Source organism: Sardina pilchardus, chromosome 17 (assembly GCF_963854185.1).
Source record: "Sardina pilchardus chromosome 17, fSarPil1.1, whole genome shotgun sequence".
NCBI classification, from domain to species: domain Eukaryota; kingdom Metazoa; phylum Chordata; class Actinopteri; order Clupeiformes; family Clupeidae; genus Sardina; species Sardina pilchardus.
Window position 1 is genome coordinate 22447562 of NC_085010.1, and position 25000 is coordinate 22472561.

Here is a 25000-nt window from a genome sequence, read left to right on the forward strand (position 1 = left end):
CTCTCTGTATCAGACTTAACCTCTACTGTCAGCCTGTAGAAATGGGTCACTTTCTCCGTGTTTGACCATTTGAGTAATACAGGCATAAACAGACACAGACACAGACACACACACACACACACACACACACACACACACACACACACACACACACACATACTGTACATACACACCCATACCACTGACACACACTCTGTCTCTCTCTCTCTCTCTCTCTCTCTCTCTCTCATACACAAATGCAGACTCACTCATACCAAACCACGTCAGCAGTTGCAACTGAAGGTCAGCAGTAGAAGCACTGTGGACGATAACATCCAGCACCAGTGTAATCACATCACCTAACAGAGCTAAATATGGCCGTACTAATTGCTCGTGTACATTAACAGAGGCCCTGGCACTGGCTCACGGTCTGAAATACTCCTCTCTCTGCTTCTGCTCAACTGACCGACATCAGCAATGATCCAGCACTGTATGTCAGCTGTCATTATGCTACTAGGTGCCCTGGCTGTCAACGCATAGCTAAAGGTTAAGGCAAGAGGGCACATTCTAGTAGCACTGGAAGGTGTGTTGGACTGGGGGGTGGTGTGGGGGGGGGGGGGGGGGGGCCTTGACAAGTCTGTAATATATTCTGTTTTTCCTGGATATTTTCATTTCCAAATAACTGTAAATACTGTAGCGCATGTAGGATTCATTCAAGAAGTCTTTAGGTAGAGTCAGCAGTCAGTCAGAAATCTCAGAGAGCTTTATTCACGGCACCAGAGACCTATGTCATGATGTCGCTAACAGACACAGTCTGATGAGACAGTGCACTTCTTATACAGCTTGACAAGGATGACATCTCAATGTCAATCATTCAATGACACACGAGCACACTGAGGAAGGCGCTAAGCCGAAACGCGTCTGTGCAATAAAAACACGTTTAAATGCAAAGTGCGACCTTTTTTCCTTTTCTTAGTAAGCATATAAGTTTGGTCTAGCACTCTCAAAAACAAACCTAAGAGACTGAGTGAAGCCTACTCCTACCATACAAATCATTCAATGACCACATCACCCAACTCGTCAGCATTGACCAGACAAGGCCATATCCCTTAACAACAGACATCTGTGGCATGTCTCCAAGTTTGACATGAACCCTTTCAATTATGAGTAGGCACCAACCTTCTCAAGTGAGAATTACAACACGGTCTCCCAGGGAAATCACCTTGGAAAGCATAACACAGATGCTAAACACAAATCGTCGTCTCATTTTCGGTCTACTTGTACATTTCCATGAGTAACCTGCTCTCAAACAAGACCAAATGTGTGAATGAGCAAATACAGATCTTACACATACTATGTATTATGGTTCTTAACACACACTTCCTTAGGGTTCACATTTCTTCCTACAATGCCATAATGAATATAAGACAACATGTAAAGTGTATTTGCTGAATAACTTGGTTGACTGACTGACTGAATTTTGTATTATGTGACGACTGTCACTGAAGATCACACTCACCCCTCACACACTCAAAGGCCGTGGTGCTGTCTCTACTTTCATTTCAATTTGTGCAAACGGTCACATAGTCTGCATATAGGCTAGTCACATCACTGTACGTTACAAGGGTTAGAGGAAGGGTTAGAGGAACACACACACACACACACACACACACACACACACACACACACACACAGGAAGGAAGGAAGGATGTGGTTCTTTGACAGCTTTAATTTTGTGCATACTGTTACTTAGTATGTGCATGTAGTCACGTGTATGTTCTGACAGTTAGCTTCATGTCCCCTCCTGTCAAGGGTTTACAGTTTTGCGTGTATTTTGATTTTTCTGCCATCAGTAAATATCATGCTGAGGGGAGTGTATAAGGTGTCACCTTTACATTATTCAAAACTGCTAGGCTATAGTTTCCTAGCCTGACTCTCGCCAGACCCTTGTAGTTCCGCCATGCTCCACCAGAGGCGTTTCGCTGAGCTCGAGACAGCGAACTACAGGATCTGGCGAAAGTCAGGTTAATAGTTTCCCAGGAGCTACTCTATTGATGTTGTCTGTGTGAAGAGACCAAACTCTCAATAGACTTGCTTAAAATTGTGTTAGGGAAAAAAAAAAGTTGAATACCAGGTAGTAGTTTTTTTAAAGACTGTTTCATGCTATAATCAATGAATTTAATATATTTTACGTCTCGATTTATCAATTGCCCCTGGACCCATTAGCATGTGGGGGGAGGCAGACTTATTTTCTGTCATAGGGACTCTGGGTACTGGGGCAGTTGCCACGAGCACTGGAGTGACTCCTGTTCTGAAAATCTTGGAAAATATTCCAAGCCTCTTCCATTCTAATTTCCTATACAGTGTCTCTTAGTTTAGTTAAGCTCACCAAAATTATACTTTGAATAAAATGTACAGTGTCTTATTAATAAGTATAAAGAAGAGTCTTGACTGTGACCTCTTGGTGCTGAGGGAAATTCAAAACAACAGATGCTCAACAGAGCTTTTTTAAAAAAAATGCTATTTGAAAGACCTGTTGAGGCCCTTGCATGGTGACAAAAACATACTACTATTGTGTTGTACTGTGTTGTAGGCTACTATTGTGTGTCCTGGAAGTCAATAGATAATCAGTTACAAAGAGAAGGTGCGTGTTAGCACTAGGTCAGTTGCCATGAAAATACCAATATAGGCAGAGTTCATGGTGTCACAGAGGGAAAATGTATCATTGTCTTGGGATTGTCATGCAATGTGAACTTGGTTTTGTCATTGAAGAGGATCACAAACAACTCGTGTTATTAATAATGTCCTTTTCATTAAAACCCCACACATATATTAGAAATAATGCAGCAGTCATTGCCCACTAGATCAGCAATATATAGATTAACTAGCTTTTATCAGTGTTAGCCATGCTGTTGTGTCTTCAAGGCAAGCTTGTACGCTCTTAAGATAGCTCATTAGCTTTACAAAAGAACATCAAAATGCCTTTTTAAAAACAGAAAAGCTAAAAATGCAGTCCTCTTTCTGTAATGCCAACTTGTCTTAATCTCTCAGTGGGTATTTATGAATGATAGGTATTTATGAAGCAGCCATATGGTGATATGCAATAATCTGATTAGACCCTGACAGTTCCATAGCATGAGTCACACACCAAATGTGTCAACATTGCACACTGGGGTGTAAGGAACTATAAGCTGCTTATACCTAGTGCTATGGTTATGAAGTCTGGCATGGCTTCCAAATTTAGTGACAAACACAGGGTCAACAGATTCAGCTAATAACGACCACAGGAGTGAGCAGAATATTCTTGCCTTTGGAACTTTCCTCGGGTTAGCAAGTGCAACAGTGGATGAAAAACCAGATTGGTGTAAAGACTAGTAGTTACTTCCCCTTGGGGATCAATAAAGTATCTATCTATCTATCTACTAAAGGTCATTGGCATCTCTGGATTTACGCCTTTTCACTCAGCTGCACAAAGTTACTTTACAAATACTGAGAGTAAGACATGGATGACAGAGTTTAAAACAAGAAGGTCTCATGGAAACAGGACACGTGCTGTGACTGTCCAGACAAGATGCAGCGTGAAGCGCATCATCAACCTCTAGTGACAAAAATGAACTCAAGAGTATAGGCGAAGCAGTTGCCACCGAGGTGGCAAAAGGATTGCATGCTTCTGAGAATACTTGAATCTGACACAAAACAAAACAGTACAAGGGAGAATGGCTCAACTGTCCTGGAGATGCACCGAGAACTTCATGAAGTGATGAATGATTACTGCATGATAATGATCAGACACATGTATTGGATTAACCATAAGATTTCTTTTGAACAGTTACAGTATAGCAGAATTATCAAGGTCCTTACCAGCTTTGTCAGGAGGGCTATGAACATGAGATTAAACTACTTAAGAAGGGACAAGAAGTCAACAGAGTGAAAGTTGACCATATGAATATTGAGATCACTAAGGATAATAGACATCATCCATCAGAAATACAGACGGTTGTCCTGCTGTACGACACGTAACTACCAGGTAAAATTCCTCACTTATCATGATAGCATGGTATTCAAATAACTGTGTGCAAGTAGCAACTGTGCAAAGGTCCAGCCAGAGAGTCAAGAAAGCATGTCCAACGACTGATAGGGGAAAACACATAATTAGTTGACTTTGTTGCAGGTGTGGCAGCGTTCTTTGGTCTAATCAATGTTTCAGTATAAGAGCAAGTAGGCTAGCTGAAGGAATAACTGTGTGGCCAGAGCAGAAATGAAGCCTGCCTTCGTAAATACAGACTGACAATTCAATAACCCCACAGAGAAAGTTATATATCCCACCATTTAGTATGAAAACTCACATTCAGACATTCAGACGCAGAAAGTAGTTCAGTAAGGCCACTGTGCTGCTAAACCATTAGGCTCACAGAAGTGGACAGGGGTGGAAAGATTTTTTTTTTTCTTTTGTAAAGTCAAGTGACCATTCTATTCCCACTCTACCACACACACTGCAATTTAGGTAGCCCTGTTGCCATGACAAAGACACCCTCTATTTATGGTCTTACTGGTTGCCCACGAGCTGAAGATGATTGATAGCTCCCACTAAAGGGGCGTGTCTACAACAGGCCAATCACAGGGTAGAGTATTTGTCTACCCTTGGCTGTAGTAGCCCCTGCAGTACAGTGCATGACACTCAGGTGACTTCGAAAGTCATATGATACTGATACCTGTAAACCAGGTAACAACAGAGAGAATACACACAGACACAAATACACACACACGTGCGCACACACACACACACACACACACACACACACACACACACACACACGTGCAACTATGTGTAAGTGTGCGTCTTTATGGTTTGTGTGCACTTCCTCAGTCTCCTTTTCTCTTGTGAGGTTTGCTGCTAATCTTCCCTCAAGGTCACAGGAAGGACTGCTTGGAAGTCTGCCTGGAGCTAGCCTGGGAACGGCTAATCATGAATTTTTAATGAGTACATTCTGCATTTACACCCAGGCTTTAGGCTCATCCACCTGTATCTTTCAAAACAGACCTAAACAATATATAATCAAATAATTATAACTATGGTGGACTCATTGGGTAATTATTTGCTATAGTGTTGGTTTCCCTCCAACATTCTTTTCTATGCAAATTCACTGTGGTGCCTTAATCAAACAAGCTCTCACACCCACACAAGTACCTCTTTGTAACGACAGGTACAGGACATCGATCCAGTCAGGTGTTGTTTTTTTTTCTTTCTTTTTTATAGAAGTGAGAGGGCCACCTGTAGGCTAACGGCTAAGACACTTACTTTAAAGTAGAACCACCTTGGACAAGCCATTTCTCAATGGCTGAACGTTTCATTCCAGCTATGAGCGTCACGTTACAGAAGAAAAAAGTACACTCATCTCATATCATCATTATTTATCAAGCAGTGTTTGAACACATTAAGTGTACACAAACAAAATACACTAGTTGTGAAATGTGTGATGGTATAGTTTTTCGTAAACAATGAGCTTTTCATTTCAAATGGCATGACACTGTGTGTGTGCAGCCAAAGGTCTACACAGGGCAAGTCTGGCCAGCCCCGAGGCCGATGTAATTTGATAAATACTGGTCGTTAGCATTTAGTTGTCTGAACTGATCTCACTCCAGGGAGTAGGTTGAAGTTCACAGCATTAAAAAAGCAAAACAGTCACCACCATTTATCCTAATTACAGGATACCAAACACCACTCACTGGCTTAATGGTATAGTGTAATTCTTTGCGGCCCAATGCATCAGCAAACTTCAACCAGGTTAAACACTCTTAGACTATGTGAAGGTGTGTGTAGAGCATCAAATTTACCTATAACTAGTTTTCACATTACATTTTACACACGCACGCATGCACGCACACACACACACACACACACACACACACACACACACACACACAACAAGGTGCTTCTAAACACACCAGTGTAACCTGATGGGCAGTAATCCATTTATCAGATGAATTGGTTAGACGTAATGGTCTGGAGACTTGTCTTGAACACAGTCTTTGCTTGCTAACTCTCGCTTTAGCACCTCCACTGCCACAGGTGTCTGATGCCAAATTAATGTGAGTAACTTAAGAAGCGGGAGAAGGTGGCTGCCATGGTGACACAGCATACTGCCACAGCCACAAACCAGAGCAAACCAGCCAGAACTGGAGCTGGATTCACTGAATCCGTCTGAGGCTCACACATACACAGCCAGCAATTAAGCAATAAGCCCAAGAGGCAATAGATTACAGTGATTTGGGAACAGCTAAGGGGCGTTATTACTGTAGGTGTGCAGTGGAGTAATATAGAATGAAGGGTTGTGCTGCGTTTTACAACAGCATCAAACGTGATACAACAGCCAATCATAACTGTCCGGTTTAGAATGTTGCTTTAACAATTAGAGTGGGGGAAAACAATGGGGAAGTCTGCTAAAACAATTATCATGATGGAAACAGATAACCTACTTACTAAACCTGTCGAAGAAAAGTGGAAAGCCATGTCAATTTCAAAGGGAATTGCTTAATGGAGGAGTGATAATGCACAATACAAACACTGCCATACTCTCTCTCTCCTCTGTCTGTTTCTCAAGGGATACTACACCATTTCCAAGAGACCCACTTTAGATGGTACTCAAGTACTCATGATTCATTGCTGAACTATAGTGCAATCAATAGACCACAAATTGGGGCACAAATCAAATAGTGGATTTGATAATCAGTTAAATATAGATAGGAAGTATATTACTAACCAAATCCAGCTATAAATTGCATCTGACACGTAAACTTTGAAGTACCAGTGTGTGAACACTTTTACATTTCCCACTGCTCAACAAAATAATGACTATGCAAAATCGCCATTTGCATCTGAGTCGGCTCATCACAAGAAGTTTTATGTCCCTCTAGAGAAACCTGAAATATACAACCAGTATGCTACTGGATGTCCCAGAGAATGGGAGATCAAGCTATTTTAGCTATCACAAGATTCATTCATCCCCAGAGTAGCATTCTCTAAGAACGAGCATTGTACTATGTGTCCTTATCAAAGACGACAACAACAACAACAACAACAACAAAGTGCTTATTACCATAAACATTAGCTCTCATCTTCAGTACTCTATAGTGATGACTAGCATATCAGTAAGCTGATCACACCAAATGCATCTATCAAGGTCCCATAGTAGTTGGCGTTTGTGAGAGTCTGAGAGTCTGACAGCGGTGCACCTGGGGTGGTCTGCGCTCAGGCATATTCTATGTCACAGTGCCCCGCGGACCAAAGCTTTGACTAAAGTAACAGGGTGGACCTTAGATAAGACTCTGGGAAAGTGCGAAGGAGAAAGGGAAGGTCACCGCACGGCCAGGGTGAGTGAATAAGCGAGTGAGTAAGTGAAAGAAAGAAAAAGAGAAAGAAAGGAGGGAAGAAAAGAAGGAAATACAGTTTCCCACACCTTCAGGAAACAGCTACAGCATGCTCTCTTCTACACTGCATTGCCAAGACTGCCTTTACTTGATCAGCCCTTGAATATCTATTTTATAAAATAATGTGTCATTCAATGTATCTCAATGAGCTGTTTTTCTGTCATCTCTGTGTACACAAACACTCTCTCTTCTCCTGCACTTTCTTTCACTGTGTACCACATTAAAGGGATATTCCGCCATTTTTGGAAATACGCTCATTTTCCACCTCCCCTCGAGCAAAACAATCGATATTTACCTTGTTCCCGTTCATCCAGCCATTCTGTGAGTCTGGCGATACAACTTTTAGCTTCAGCCTAGCATAGATCATTGAATCGGATTAGACCATTAGCTTCTCGCCTGCTAGCTTCATGTTTAAAAGTGACTAAGATTTCTGGTAATTTTTCAAGGCAACTTGCAAACGTACCATAGGCGCAGTGAAATCTTACGCAACATCTGAAAATAGTCCCCATAGACAACAAGCAGTAGTAGTGCCAGTAGCTGCAAGTTGCCTTGATTATTACGCCAGATGAGAGTGTAGTTCCATGTCAAATCAGCCTAGAAAAACACCAGGTTTCATTTTCAGTTGGTCTTATTGCACTTTCTAACTTGAGAGGACACACGTTTTAAATGGGAAAATTACCAGAAATCTTAGTCACTTTTAAACATGAAGCTAGCAGGCGAGAAGCTAATGGTCTAATCCGATTCAATGATCTATGCTAGGCTGAAGCTAAAAGTTGTATCGCCAGACTCACAGAATGGCTGGATGAACGGGAACAAGGTAAATATCGATTGTTTTGCTCGAGGGAAGGTGGAAAATGAGCGTATTTCCAAAAATGGCGGAATATCCCTTTAAATCCTTGTTTTGAATCAATCTGGTTTGTCAGCACAACTTATTCAAAGCTACAGTACTGTGCATCAGAAAGTCCCAACCACCGAGGAGGATTCCGAGCAGTTTTCCCCTCCACTTTCCCACTGAGCGACTCGAGTCCTGTGGTTTACCTACACACGTGGCAGTTGGCCGTGTAAACAGTAGCAGTCGTTGTCCAGAGAGTAACTGAAAAAAAATGGTCATTTAACATGCTGAGAGGTTTGAACCAATCATGGACATGAAAGTGTGGCCATCATGACCCTGGCCAGGCTTTACATTTGGTGAATATATTTCTGTGTTTTCTCTTACATTTCTATTCTTAATTCATCATACAGTAGATAACTAAATTGACTTACGTTTAGCATGTCATTGCCATAGATTGTCTTTAATAACACTGTTAGCTTTACTTTTGCCAAAGCACTATAAAATACCACTAGGATTATGGAAGAGAAGGACGTCCTTATTGTTTTTTGTTCCTGATTTTCCTCACCTGAGGCCTTATATTGGACACATGCTCAAGGAATGTGCAGAGGTCAGTGAAGAGAAGTCAAACTGTGATTTAAGGACCTTGGGAAAGTGGAAAACACCCAACACTGCTCCCCACCCGCTCCCCTGCCAGGCTAATATGGGTAGCCTTGAGCTCAGCCTGTTCCAATTCTTCTACAGATTCAAACCAAGCTTCAATTATCAAATGTAAAAGTGTTTTACGAGGAGATCTGAAAGTATCTGAATGGCTCATAAGTTACATTAACTTTTATTTGTACACTGTTCTCTGCATGTTCCAATTTGTATGACTATTAAAAAAAAGCAGTGAACTTTGTTTCAGGAAATCAATCAAGTAAAAGTGAAGGTTTTAAAGGTGTGAAGGTGCATCAAGTTGAAACTGGTGCCAAGACCTAGCATAAACAAGTTCTGACAGCACAGTGGGCAGAAAGAGTCTAACGTGATCACGCCCTGATCTGGCTGTTTGTTTACACTCTAAGATTGCCCTAAGCACCTGATCCGTTTTTGTGCTTAAGACACAGGTATTAGATATTATAACGGAACCCTGGTGGGTGCAGCACTGATGGATTTTGACATGCTTCTCTAATCAAATTTCAACCATAAGACTATAAGTCACATTTGGTGCTATTCGATTACACTGAACAACTTTCATTTCCCTCCTGAGACAATCCCATTCAATCAATTGACAGTGTACTGAATACTCTCACTACATTCATGTAATGTAATGTAATATACTGTACATCTATATAATGTGTAAAATAAGGTATGGTTGGTTGCAACCACTTAACTCAATCAATGTGCTCTGATTGGATGATTTTGCCTGCAGATGATTTGCATACAGATGATAAAGTTCTTCAGAAATATAACTGCCCATATCAGTGGGAACAACCTGTCAGAACAATAATATTCAAGTTCACAATCCCCATTCTACTTGCGTACCGTTCATATCAGAGGTGTGGGTGACCCATTGCAACCATCTTTAGCCATTGGATGAAACACCTTCTTCTAAACAAATATTTTTCCTAAAAGTTTGAAGATACATGATAAAAGTGTCTTAGTGACAGTCAGTGAGCATCTTGAATAGTGTCCCATGCCTATTTCAATGCCATGTAGTTGTGATCTATTGATGGACCCCAGTACTTGTTGTGGATGAGGTCATTTGTTAATGTTGGTGATCAAAGACTCGTGATCAAACAAGTTGTGAAAAATACAACCTTGCTCCCAAACATTCTGGCCACCGGTGACATCATGGCGCCCACGAGAAGAAAGAAAAAGAAAACATAATAGTCCTCCATCTTATGAAGTTGTAGTATAAAGTTCTGTATATATAGGGCACTATCAGAGAGAAACAGGAGCTGGCCAAAGTTCCAGGTGGCCTTTGAAGACCAAGGTCTTAGCATTTAGCTAACAGCGAACAGGAACTCCTGGCTCTAAAGTTTCCTCAAAGATGAATGGCTCTAGAGGAACAATAGATCTATTGAGGTTTGGGATAGATATCCCTTTCGCTTTTTTAGAAACAAGCTCTGAGAGGGTTTTCCCTCCAAAATAATCAGTGAGAAGTGTGACTTTCACATCAAATTCTTGAGAAATTAAATTAAAACTGAATGCAAAGTAAAGCAGAGCAACACTATTGTATCTATACTCTGAAGGCCTGTGACAAATGATTGAAATGTTACTTCACTTCTTACTGTACAAAGTAATATCTGCATGTCTGCATCATATAACTAGCAATTATTTGTATTCCTATGGACTGGGTTGTTAGATATCCACAGCATGGAATTTGCTGTGGATAACTGACTATAATTTCCAAATTAAAATCTGGTGCTTCACGGGAGAGGACCGATGACTCTTTCATGGTCATGGACTCTGACAGATGTGTGGAAACGTTAGTCTAATGCTGTGCACCTCAATAGAATATAATCAAAAGCCACTTCTGTGTGACCCAGTAACCTTCTCTTTCTCTGTATATTATGCAAATATAATTTACATTTCAACTGTCTGAGTTCTCTGAATTTTCTATGACACAGCAGCACAAGACAAACATCTTGACACAGAGTAACACACCCTTAACTACATAAGCAGGTCATGTTGCCATCATAATGTTATTCCTCAACCCCCTGCTTACCCTCTGATAGTTATAGAATGTAAGTTACCTCTGATACTATTGCGATACGTCAAGTGTTTCACCAATGCAAACTGCTGTGAATAGACAAGGGCATGTTTTTGTTTACTTTTTCTGTTCACCTGTTAAACTTGACCACTGCCCACTGTATAAGCAAGAGGTGCCTGTAAAATGTATGAACAGCTACTACAACATTACCTATGTGGTAAAGCAAGACGTAACCGGAGATAGTTAGGAAAACAACAGATTAAACTAGGATAGCAAGGTTATTTTTACTTCGTGGACGCCTGTGGAGTCTTCCACGGTGGAAGATTTCACATTTGGCCGACCTGAGAAACACACCAATACCCACAAAATAAAGACACTGTTTCTCTGAACAGTTATTACATCTGAAAGCTGTTATCTGAGTTTCTAACTGAATAGGAATGATCCTATTGTGTAGTGGTGATATTATCTGGTGCGTGGTGCGGGTTATCAACTATAACCAAGCTGAGGAAAACCCTATCCAAGCCATGCAGCACATGTGACAGAGAAGCAGATAGTGAGGACAGGAGTCTCATCGTGACAACGATGGACACATCTGCTTCGCTGACCAGACACGAACTGTCCAGCCACGGCGTCTTCTAATAAATTAAGCAGAGCCGCATTTACTCACCACAGATTACGGTCTGAGCTTTCCACTTCCCTGTTTACCAAAGCACCGTGTGACAGCAACACCACTCACTCACTCACTCACTCAACAAAGCCTCCAGGAAGGGCAAACCGTGTAAGAGTAGGGTCTGTTTATCTTTTGAGACCAGACCAACTGTATGTAAACCGCTTCAGAAAGAACACCTGCAAATGAGTATTGAAATGAAAGCAAAAGTGTTATCACTTGTAGTCAATGACGCTGAGCTGTAGTAACCAAATGTAAACACCTAGATACGTATAGTAGCTTCAAATGCCAACACACCAGTTTCATAGGGAAGGTTACCTTGCCAACAGTCATGCTTGGGGAAAGACTCCTGAGTTGGCAAAGAATACTGCAGACAGTCACAGTCACACAGTTCTCTTTAATACAAACTCAGAGTTTGGAAATGTTTGAAACCTGACAATAAAGTTTGTTTGTTTTGTGTAATTTGAATACACAAGCATCTAAAGTAGCCGTGTAAGTTGTAAGGTATAGCCTACTGTGTATCCAAAGCAAGATATTCTAAGGACTGAAACACAAGCAAGTTGTATACAAGTGAGTTTTATACAAGCATACAAAACTCACTTGACAAAATCTGCATTGATAAACATGAAAAGGCCAGAGTGAGCCACAAATAATAACAATAATAATGATGGCGAGAGTAAGCACAATACATACAGTAAATGGCCATAAATAAGTGGCCATAAAAGATAATGACAACAATGACATTAATGGATTAATGGATTAATGACCTATCAGTATCATCCTCCGATATCTGACGGCCCTTCAAAACTTTCATTTAAATCAAATGAGTGAGGCACCAGATGTCTAAGAAAGCAGCATAAGATGGAAATACTCCTTAAAATGCCCTTCACCCTATCTGAGAGCAAGCTAGGCGTATGTTGAGCCCCTATACGCAGACTATTTTCACCCTCAGCTGAACAACCGCTGGTGCTGTGAAAGCAAACAGGTGGACGGAGTGTTACCATTAAAACATGGATGTCTTTCACTGTGAACCAGCCACATCGCTCAGAGAACTCCCAGCAGGTGAAATACTGAATCTGTGCCAACTCTCCGCAGCTTTCCCAACATTTGATACGAGAGGCACTGGACGATTACACTTCCACTGGCAGTCAGTTGCACATCGTCTTCTTTCCATAAAAGCATTTGACACCATGTGACAGTGAGAGAACATGTAACCTAAAATGATGCTGTCCAAAGACATGGTCTGGATGTTTCCCATGCAATGTTCTTAGAAACAACCCATCCTCTGTTGGATCAAGTGGAACAGATTATATTAAATGGCACTTATAACTGTGACAGTTTGCTGACTGTGAGGGTTGTCTGTGAAACATCAGTAAACTGAAGGGCAGTAAATTGCTTCACGAGTGCAGCTTTAAGCTCGGCTGAAGAAACCTGACATTCAGAGTAATAAATATGTGACCTCATTAGTAATTTAGGAGCCCAAGCCTATTTTTGTTTATGTTAGGTCTCCTCTATCCTCCAAAGAAACCTAGCACTTTATTCAGCATCAGAATGATCATTGCGCAGGACACGCGTCGCGTTAACAATTTCGTACTTTAAGTCAGGTACGGTCATCATGTTCAGATGGTAAAACAATGATGCTGAACAGCGAAACACTGTCTGTTGACACCGGTCATGGTGTTTCGACGCATCATGTGACGTGTGTAGGCTAACATTTCTATCGGCCGGCAAGGGATGGAACAGTCCATGGTCTGAGCCAAAACCCGATTACGGAAAAAACGTCCCGATCAAATCCTCAGATAAATATAGAGGGATATTTACGACACTGCCTGAACTATTGGCATCGGTTTATTTGGGTCTCTATGCTCTATACCTTGTGGGAAAGCTTTAAATGAATGAACGAGTCGCTTCAACTCGACACAATGATGCAATACGCCCGTGTGCCCGGTCATCATCTTCTAGATACCCCAACTGAAGTGCTGCCGGCCAGCCGCTACACTAACAAACCGGATAGAACCAGTCAATGGGCATATGATCATCAACGTGCACGAAGAGAGTAAGAAAGAAATGTCTCTTGACACAATAATCTGCAAGCGCCCTATCATATTAGTGGTAGGGGCATGGCTGGCGTGTTGCCGAGGTTACTCAAACCAATTCCACATGGGACGTCCTGTGATGCCAAGGACAATATGCTTTCCATTGCAGCACGAGGAAGCGCAGTTATATTGTATGTATCGTATTTTAAACATGTTGAGCATTGCCTTTCGAGAGGTGTTCACAAACCCAATGGAACTTGTTGTAAGGCTCTTACTAACAATCACAGCGCATCATCGGGACACTCGACACTCATCCCGGTTAAAGTAACTTTAGACGCCAGACGGAGAAACAGTCTACCATCGTTACCACATAGCATCGCCAGAGATCTGCCAGTGAATCTGTAATTACCTTACAGAAGTATCCAAGCGTAGTCCTTGAATGCTGACCTTGTCAGTGTTGTGAGAGGACAGATCTGTGCACAGTTTGAATTCGTCGCTTACTAAACTGTAAAATGACGTCGCTCGAAAGGGCGGTCTGTTTAGAGAGTCAGCGGGTAGCGCATGGATGACAGCGAAGGGACCACAGGTCGACTACACCGGTGGCACACAAAGGACCCGGCATCCACCGCTTGGATCCGCCGGTCTGCGCTCCAATCGTAGGGGAGCATATGGGTGGGAGGCGTAGAAGGGGCGTAAAAATATTTTGGTTGTATCTCTTGCCTCCTAAGGTTTGCCTGGAATCCTATCTCCGTGGTGCTCTCTTGTGGGATGCACGCCACTCCGAGCGCATCCTCACTCTGTTGGTTTGAAAACGAGGCGTAGGCTACGTAGAACTAGGTCATCGCGTTTCATCCAGGGGGATTAATCCAGGGTCATGTAATGCCCTATAATTACGCCGCGTTGGACAAGCACAGTCAATGATACTTTCAACAAATATGTGAGCACGACTCAGCAAAATAAACAAAGAAAGAAAGAAAGAAATAAGCCTATATAAAAGGGACAACCTGGATAATGTAACTTGCCAGATAACTCTGCTTTGCGATAGTGGTGAGATGAGAGAGAACCAGAGGCTTTCCAAAGGATGCTTTTGGGCTTCTGCAAATTGACCTCCCGTAGCTCTGTGAGAGTGATGGCTCAATTCTGAAATGATCCACTAGGTGGCATTAAGATTTACACAGTTCCTGACAGCGAAGGACAGTTTCTAAATTGCCACTTCACTTCTGCCATCTGTGGCAAAGAGAGAGAGAGAGCGATCACTCACACTCACCCCATCCTCAACAGCCCATGACAGTGTTGTAGAGATAGGTGTTTTATATATGATATGCACGCTAGCTTACATAAACTAGATCACGTGATCAGGAATGTGACATGCTGGTGCGTTCTGAATATTTTTACATGCATCTATAGGTTACAAATCTTTCACACATAGATGGCCTGTCATTTACTGACGATAGTCTGACAATTTCCCCCACATCCATAAGCAAGGTATGGACTCTAGACAACAACATAGGGCACTTAACTGTAGGCTACACCATCTTTTTCCTCAGTATTCTAATATTCACTTGACCTGCGGTTGCCTTCTCAGGCCTCTGTGTAAATTGTTTTGTTTATGCAAGGTTTTTAAAAAATAACATTTTATTGCCATGGGACTGTCACTCATCATGATTAGTGGTACACTGTAAAACAAAAATATGTAAAAATTGAAAATATGCCAGCAATATTATTCCAGTTCAATTTCCACAAATGTTGTATATTGTTAATCAAATAGGAAGGAGACTGGAGCACCCTGATCTCACTTGCAGTCTTTATTGGTGCAAACAATAAACTGACGTTTCGACACTACTGTGTCTTCTTCAGAGTTGTATATTATTAATGGCAATGCCTTCACTCCTTTAAACACTCCTAAAATAGCAAGAATATTATTATTGTTAGGCTATATATGATATTACTATTATTTATGCATATACATATTTTAATATGCCAAACAACATTTCATATTAGTAGCCTACATATATGTAGCCTGGATGCCAGACCGAAGTTTAGCCCCGCCTACATTCTTTTTCGGCAGGGAACTAAGAATTGAGTATGACGTCGTCAGGCTAACATATATGTATTCATATTTCAAATAACTGTCCATTAAAGGAGTAAAACATGTGATGTGATCTACAGAAACCCATCACATGTGCTCTCAAAAAAAAGCATGCTGTTTGCTCCGTTTGAACCCTCCCTGGTGAAATTTGACCAATTTAAGATTATGATATCCTCCTAGCCACATTAAATCCTGGATACCATCCTCCCAAAATCTTGGATGTTGAATGGTATCAGAATCATAAATTGGTAAAATTGCACCATGTGATGCAAGCCGTTTTCCCACATTGCGTCACATATTGCTTGTAAAACTTACAGATATTGTACTGATTGTGTAGTGTTCAGTGTAATCAATAGGATATGGTCCATTTTCCATTACCTAATTGAAAGCAGAATCAATGGAGACTATGAATTTCATATAAATATATATAATCAAACCTGAAATTCAAAGCATTTCCACTGCAAATTTTCAACAAACTTAAGAAAAAAACGTAAACATTCCCATGTGCTGCACGTCACAACACAAGCTGTGCAGTGATGCCATGCCCTGTGTTTGTGCGGTCCCAGAGCGTAAACCATATGTCTCTCTGTGAAACAGGCTGAAACAGACAGCATGTAGATGGTGGAGGAATATAAATAGCAAGTGTCGTGTGGGGATTGATGTCGGGTCTCCGAGAGGTGTCCTAGAGACACAGCGCATCTGAAATAATAGGTCTTGGTTGTGTGCACTGAGAGTTTTGGTGATTTTTCCAGCAGACACATTTGATTCAAGGCAAGGCAAAGCCCACACATATATTTGTGTAAGCTTGTAATGGCCTCGAGTGAGTCTTATGATACATCATTTTGCCCAACCATATCATACCTGTCAAGCTAAATGTGGTACCTGTCTGTGTTATGAATGAAAGCACAAATCAGTAAATGTGTCCTGGTTTTGCCATTTTACAGGTACCACCTTTACTTTCTATGTCAACCTCTAACATGCCTTTTATTTCATCTCCATAGATGTGACAATTTATTTACAGACCCTCTGCAATAGCTGTCAGCCTGAGATCTATGTTGCAATTAGATGATTGGAGTCACAGTAGGCTGAGGTATCCTCAGTGGTCATTGATTTTACCTTCCCTTGTGTTAAGTGTACCCCTGTTGGCCATTCAATCTACAGGCTATACATACAATTTGAAAAGGAATTGTCACAAGCGACCCCCTCTCAACCACTTAAGCATTTTAACATTGATCCCGGATTATCAACCATGCACCTCAATGCTATGGTAAAAAGCTTGATCTATAAATAGCCAGCCACTATAAATGGAGGTGAATTAGAGGTGAAAAGGTGACCACCTCATTTAATCAACTTATAACAAAGCAACATCAATGATGCTTTTAGACATAATATAGAAATGTATATACAGTAGTGTCAAAAGTCACTCTGAAGCTGGACGTGTTCGTATGCAGCACATGAGGTGGAGTTCTCTCATCCATTGTATGCTAAACAATTACAACCTCCACACAAACAGGGGAGTGAGGTGCAGCTGAAGGAAGTATGGCGCTCCACCAAGCAAACATCTCACACAGAAAAAACAACACTGACTTTCTATGAAGTCCTTATTACAGTGTAACCTATAGGTTTTTATGTGGGAGCCAAACCAAACAAACACACCGATGGGTGTACGTGTAGAATAACATCCTCCAACAAACCGCTGTGGCGATCTCACAAACATCTAAGCTTTTAGTGTGTGAACTATAGTAGTATGGGTCAGCCCCGGGTCAGGACAAGAATACAGCAAATTCAATGTGCATTGAAATTTCACCTGTGATGGTCTTTGAGCTGTCTGGGTCTTGACTTTGAAGTCCTTGTGAGATCATGGACAAGCTGCTAAGTTCAATGCCCTGTAGTGTGCTCTTAACCACTGATTACAGTTTGATTTAGGAAACTATTTAGTACTCAATAATAAATAACTAATTAAAGGATCTAATAAAGGAAACTTTGATTACTGCACTGCTGTTATTGTTGCTAGAGATCTGGACATATTCTGAGACAGCTCATCTTTATCTTAACTTGACACTGAAGAAATGAATCCCTGCAGATTAAATCATAAGTCAAACTTAGAACCAAATTGTTAAGTTTTAGTTATGGAACAGTGTACACATAGTGTACCCGGGGGTGTACCGTTCACCCTACACAAAGGGGTTCATGTGCACTAAGCATTTGATTGTCAGTATGCGTTTTGGATAGCCAAAAGTCCTATGGGGAGATTCAGGGAATTTTAAAAACGCATCAGCATACCTTGACAAATAATGGTCTAAAGTACTCACATTTTACGCTATATTGATCTACTCATGCACACAGCTTCACAAGACATGGTATTACGGCTCAGTTGTGTTTCTAAAGAGACCAAGTGACCTAGAGGGCTGATATGTGGTCAGGTCAGAGATGCTTGTTATCCGCCAGAAAGAAAAAACAATATTCTAGCCTCTATAACACTGCGCCAGTACATCACACAATTGTCTCCTAAAGTAGGGTTCAGACCAAAGCGTCCCGACGAGACGAGCCGCGACGTTCTAAAACCTTGCGACTGCGACTCAACGTGTTTAATGCTCTGCGACGGCTTGCAACTGCTTGCAACTAAGTGCAACTTCTAATTCACACTGCTGCAACTCAGTCTGGTCGCGTCGGGAATCTTTGGTGTGAATTGGGCTTAAGAAACTACAAGGCCTCGGCTTTCCAAAGAGGTCAAGTATTTGATGTTAGGCCAAACTGGGTGGGAGCAGTGGTCTCTTGAGTAGGAACAGTTTTCTCCCTTTTCAGGGAGAAAAGCCTAGACATGGCCCAGTCCAGAAGAGTTTTGTTTTGTTGAGCTCAACCTCACCAGCAGATGGCGCCAGAGACAATGAAAGAAAAGGAAACATTGAGGTCTAGCTTATGCACTTTTGGTAGTCGTTTATGACTTGCTAATGTGAGTTTGCATGGTTAAAGAGCACATCATCTTTCATAGGCCATGACATTTTAATGCTACGGACAAGCCCAAATTCAACTTGGCATGATGGCATATCAGAGAAGCCAACAGTGATATGTCCACAACAACCAAATGTCCTCCTTGTCCACTGGTAATGCCACTCCTGGATACTATCTGTGCCAGAGGAATCCTGCCTTGGCATAGCCAACCTTGTGTGACAGTGCAAAATATTTCCACACATAAAAAAAAAACACATAGCTATAAGAAAAACTGTTTATTGTTTATAAAAACAAAAGGTATTGTCAAAATGCATACAATCTTTCCAATGTGCATGCCAATGTCCTGGTTAATGACGTTCATAGAATTCTGACAAACGTATGACAGCTGTTAGTATGACATGAGTATAAGATCTATCCATATGATTTCTCAATTAGTTTCCCACACTGTCCATTGCTTACCACCTGAGGTCAGTGCTATAGTATTACTGTAAATGGCAGCAAGATAATATAAACCACAGAGCACAGAATGCTGGTTTTACTCATCACATAGTTTGAAATAAAACCATAAAGGCATATTTCACCGTATAATGTAGCAACTTATCAAAGGGCATATTTCACTAACTGTATTTAAAGATTGCATAGCTAACAGCTCTTGTATCTGTCGCACAGCGTTTCTTTCAGTTCTAATAAGTTGTAAAAGATTCATGACGACTTTCATTCCAAGAGTCTTACTCAAATACATCTCCCACGGACATGTCTCTTAGTTTCTCTCTTTTTCAGAGCCAAAATGTTGCTGCTTTTCAACAACTCTGCAGAATACGGGACCACATAACCGACCACACACCAAATGGGATAAATGCAACAGTGTGCTGAGAATGCCTTGGCAAAATATGAATGTGTTTACATCCAGACCGCTCCATAACTTTGCTGAAAAACATTCAGCTTTTTTTTTTTAAGTGCTTATAGGCCTACACTACAGAAAGTTACAAATGAGTACATGTGAAACCTACTGTGACCCCCCCCCCCCCTTTTTTTTTTTTTTGCTTCCAAATGATCAAATCCGATGGCTTTCACTTTAAAGGAGTCTTAAATCTTGATGGAAACTTAGACTACTGTTACACCATCTCTACCATTAGCCCAACCCAAGTGGTCAGAGTTTGGCCTTGTATCTGACTTAATTCCACTCTCATTAAGGCAATTATTAGTTTCATAACTTTAACAGTGACAGCAAGCAGTTTTTCAGCTGTAAGGAGGACCGCCTCTGGTCTTGCGTGTAGGTACAGCAGTGTCACTCACCACCACTGGGACTTCACTGCACACACACTCAGTCACAGCGGTGCAAAAACCCCGCGGCAATAGGACACTGCACGTTGACACGCATTGCTCAGTCATTGCCTGCAGGGGGCAACAAAGAGCTAAGGCTTCACAAAACAACCGTAGGTGTGGTAACCAGGCCACATCATTTTACCACAATGGGTGATATATATTTTTTTTTTTTATTAGATATGAGTAATATTGGACATGTTTCCACTTAAAAGTTGGGTGCAAAATCCCAGTGTGTGTGTGTGTGTGTGTGTGTGTGTCTGTCTGTCTGTCTGTCTGTCTGTCTGTCTGTCTGTCTGTCTGTCTGTCTGTCTGTGTGAGTGAGTGAGTGAGTGAGTGAGAGAGAGAGAGAGAGAGAGAGGAGAGAGAGAGAGAGAGAGAGAGAGAGAGAGAGCTTGATTTGTGTATATGTTCTATTCTGCCTTTCACCTAACTCCTTCAACAATGCTGTCCTCTGTTAACAGACAACTAAGTTCAGGCTTGGTGTTCTATGGGAGACGCTGTAGTCTTGTGTTTTGTCTGTGCCTATTTCATGCCTTGGGAGAGGACGGAGTAGTCAAAACTGTAGAGTCTGGACTAGGGGGGTTTCCCTTAAAAGTTTTTGGGTGGTGTGCAAGTCTTTTCACTTTTTTAGTTGGGTTTTTGAAGTTATCCATGTTTGAAGACAAAACATATGCTGACTTTCAACTCAAACTTTTTGCTTACTAAGAGTTGCCATGCTTAAAAATGGGGCTATGTATTGTGGGCATATATGATGTGACAGTGTATGTGTGGACAGACTCCTGTAGCTGATGAAATTGGCATGGAACATTGGGATACACTAAACACACTTACAAGAGAACACACACATATACACACAAGTGCACACGCACACACGCGCGCACACACACACACACACACACACACACACACACACACACACACACACACACACACACACACACATACACAAACACATAGACACGTATGCACAATTTCACCACCTCCCTCTGAGACAAGGTGGGTGGGAGAAGAGACATCGAGCAGCTGTGTTTTTACACAGCCCCACAACCAGCACCTCCACCAAATAAAAACACAGGAACACACACATACACACACATACACACACACACACACACACACACACACACACACACACACACACACACACACACACACACATGAACGTCATTAGCACTCAGCACATCTTTCCCTACCTTTTTGCTGTCCCACAAATGCTTGGCACTTTAACAAAGAACTGGCAACAGGTAAGTAAGTGTGTGTGTGTGTGTGTGTGTGTGTGTGTGTGTGTCAGTGTTTGCCACAGAACAAATACCGCCACCTCTCAGAGTCGGGTTGCGGGGGATGGTGTTTTGGGGAAGGGCGTAGAGGTGGGGAGAGAGGCCTCATAATCAGCTCTCTGTTGGGGGTGAGCCCCAACCCCTAACCCCCCAACCCCCATCCTCTGGGCCCACAGTAAAGTGAGAGCCCCTGGAGTGCATCCCTACCCAACCCCCATCCAGGTGGGAAAGGAGGTGAAGAGATTGGGGGAAGGGGCCCTTTTGTTATTTACTTTCATAGGCCTACTTAGGTATTTGGGCCATTGTATTATTAAACCTGATCAAAATCGGTCTATCTATCTATTTGTCTGTCTATCTATCTATGGGAAATGAAGCTGTTGGTATCAAACCCAATGCTAATTGGTTGAAGCAAACCCTCTGTCACTTTACGCCATCATTTGGAGCTAGAACTGTTCTGGAACCATCTGCTGTTTGGTCAGTTCATCATTCACTCACCTGTCAGGTCCCCTCCATGAGATGTTCTGAGGTTCACAGCACAAGTCCCTCCCCCCACCCTCCCATCTCAAAACAAACCAAGCATCCAACGCCCAAGACATACCGGCGGAAAAATATTCTGTGTCATGTGACACTTTTTGTTAGCACACCTGGAGGTTAATTCTAATATGTAATGTTGGACAGGGCCTGTGTGCAGGCCTTCAGGACCTCTGACCGCATTTTTAACTTTCATTTAAAGTCACAAGAGAAATATCAATGACATAATCCTTATATAAGTCCAACATAATTACCTCCAGAGACCAGTGCTTCAAGGAGTCTATGCTTTCATCTGTGAGGCTTTCAAACAAGACCCATTGTTAAAAGCACTTGAGATATAAATTGCAATTGAACTGAGAATTCATTGTTCTGTCTTCACCGTGTGTCAGGTTTCATTGTGTAAAAACCAAAGGTAAAGAATAAAAGTAAACAGACCATGCTATGTATGTAGCCAAACTAAACCGCAGATTGTCTGGGAGAGGAGAGAGATCTGGCCTTAATCTCTCTAAGACTATTCTCTTATTTCAAAGTTGAAGAGGGATTTTCCGTGCCATTCTTATTTCGGACAGTGCCTTTCAAGAGAACAATTCAAAGAACTCCCTGTTGGCTTTGCCTTTCGACTGATAGGTGGATAATCTGCACAAATTGTTTTAACAGCTGCTGATGCCTTATCATTGCTTCGGACTCCATCACTGATTTCCCTCGGCAGGGGAGAGGGCAGTCTGTGGGTCACTGAGTCAGTTTCTTTAGGGGTGGAGGTATAAGAGGGTGGGGGGTAGCGGGGTTGTTTTCTTTACTCGACAGAGATGCATCCTGACAGAGGTGTTTTTCTTCAACCCCCTCACCCATGACAAAGTCTCTGACCACCCAACTGAGATTGTGACAGTGATCTATTGGATATCACAATTAAACTGAATTGTTAGTAATTGCCAACTTCATAAATGATTTTTCTTCATGAATTAATACAAAATACTTCAAAATCATTCTTTGTATTAATTCTTCTATTAATACAAACAATGTGACCTTTATCTTTACAGAAAATATAACTTCTTCTTCTTCTTCTTCTTCTTCTTCTACTTCTTCTACTTCTTCTTTCCAAACGGTTGATGCATGGGTACTGTCCAGTGTTTGTCTCTTGACAGGATATTTCAACATAGCCCATTTCAGGAGGAGCTGAGAGTTAGCGCGACATACCTGTTGATAGGGGCAGTTAGTCTTTCCAGTGACTTATGGCGGTGGGGGTTAAAATGAAATAGTAGAGTCCTTCAACACAAAAGGGGGGTTGTATAGAATGCAGTCACTGTTGAAACCGGGCGGCCATTAGTGGCGCAAAGCCTTCTGGGAAAATGGAGCGGAAAAGGGGAGTGGAGGCGGATGGATGTTGATGGATGCTTTGTTGGGCTTGTCTGTAACCAGGGGGGCTTCACAGGGTGCATAACTGAAGCGCTCTACTGGCGACATGTGTGTATACTGCAGCACTTAGCCTCCACTATAATCAATGGAAGTAGCCACACCTGACACGATAGTGGCGTGTACGCTCAGTAAAAAAAAAATAAAAAAATAGAACAGTCTTCTAGAACGTTTTTAAATTGGTGAAAAACGGAGCCCTTCAGTTACTCCCCCCATAGCGCCCCTGTAAGATGCAAAAGATGGAGGTCGTGGTCTGTGGAGGGAAGGGCATTGAGGGGTTGGGGCATCAAGACAACAGCTGTGTTTTCTTCTGTATTTCCTGTGTCTGCATTTCTGGATTTGAGACAGAGGGCCCTCATTTGAATTAGCAAGTACATTTTGCAGTTGATACATCAGGTTTAGTTAGACTTTAGATGTTGCACTTTGCCCAGTATTCAAATCAGAGCCGATGATACAGTATGAACTGCTTGGCAAACAAGCTGTGTGAGGATGTCAGAATCAGCCAATGTTGAGAGGTAATAAGTATGAGGTTGTGGTCAGTGATGGCTTTCAGTGGGAGATAAGAGATATAAATATGATTATTATGTATAATATAATACAACTAAATTGCTCTAACGAGTTGCTTGCATATTTTACCGACACCAGTCACACCACCTTTTACAACGCTTTCATTGTGGAATGAACATCATGGCAAAATTAATGAGTTATACGAATGATATTGTCAAGTTATGGATGGTTGTCTGTTGTTCACATGCAAGGGAAGTTGGTGGGGTTATCTCCCTCTTGGCTTTGTGTGGTGACATACAATATAGCAGCAACACAATCATTATAAAAAAAACCCATCTTAACCATGCAGGTCCAGTGGTACAATGTTGTTTAGCTGACTGTTAGGCAGGCATACTGTACCTTGAAAAGCAAAGTTTGTAGCAAAATGGCTAATATGTAGTAAATGTCATGGATTCATAAAATATAACATCTTCGGTACGTTTAATAGCTGTGATTATAGGCCCGTTGTGACATCTCCTTGGCTCGTCAGGTATTGTGGTCACTACAGTACTCAGACCAGATTCATAAACGAGTGACTGTATACTTCAGAGCAGCATTAAGTCAGGATAATTACATGAGTAATACATGCATACCGGTGTGTGTGTGTGTGTGTGTGTGTGTGTGTGTGTGTGTGTGTGTGTGTGTGTGTGTGTGTGTGTGTGTGTGCATGTGTAGAGTTTTTCATGGATAGTGGTTTTGTGTCTTGTCTGAAGTTCTGCCTTTTTCCAATTTTTAATTCTTGACCTCTCAAAAATGGTGAGGTACTGTACTCTCACTTCTCAATCGTTTCTCAGACATAAACCCTTCACAGTGTTTGTGCTCTCTGGCTTGTCCAGTGACCCACCACCACGGCCTTGCATTAAAAATGACCAGTGTCTGACGGGATCTAGCCACTGGTTGGCCAGAGGTATCCCCAAATGTCAGCTGAGGTAATGGCATACAGATGAACATGCGCATACAGACGACTCTCTCTCTCTCTCTCTCTCGCTCTGTCAAGTTCTCTTTCTCTATCCCTCTGTCTGTTCTTTACATTCGTCTCCACAGTTGTGATGCGTCACACTCTTCTCTTCTCTCCACTGACGTCACTGATCTCTTTTTAACAGACCTGTGTGTGTGTGTGTGTCTGTGTGCGTGTGCGTGACAGTGTGTGTGTGTGTGTGTGTGTGTGTGTGTGTGTGTGTGTGAGAGAGAGAGAGAGAGAGAGAGAGAGAGAGAGAGAGAGAGATGCCATTTGGAAG

General features: G+C 41.8%; 1 protein-coding gene across 3 annotated transcripts in view; it reads right to left on the reverse strand.

Annotated features, from left to right (window-relative positions):
- The window catches only part of LOC134062206 (monocarboxylate transporter 2-like), a 32405-nt gene extending 18278 nt beyond the window's left edge, over positions 1 to 14127 (reverse strand). The window contains exon 1 of one of the 3 annotated variants that reach the window (XM_062518148.1): positions 14041 to 14127. The gene's annotated coding sequence lies outside the window, so the exon portion shown is untranslated. Of the gene's footprint in view, positions 1 to 1498; positions 1520 to 11595; positions 11644 to 14040 lie in introns of those variants that run through there. The other 2 variants (XM_062518150.1, XM_062518149.1) reach the window with 2 other exon arrangements.
- Positions 14128 to 25000: the final 10873 nt, after the last annotated feature.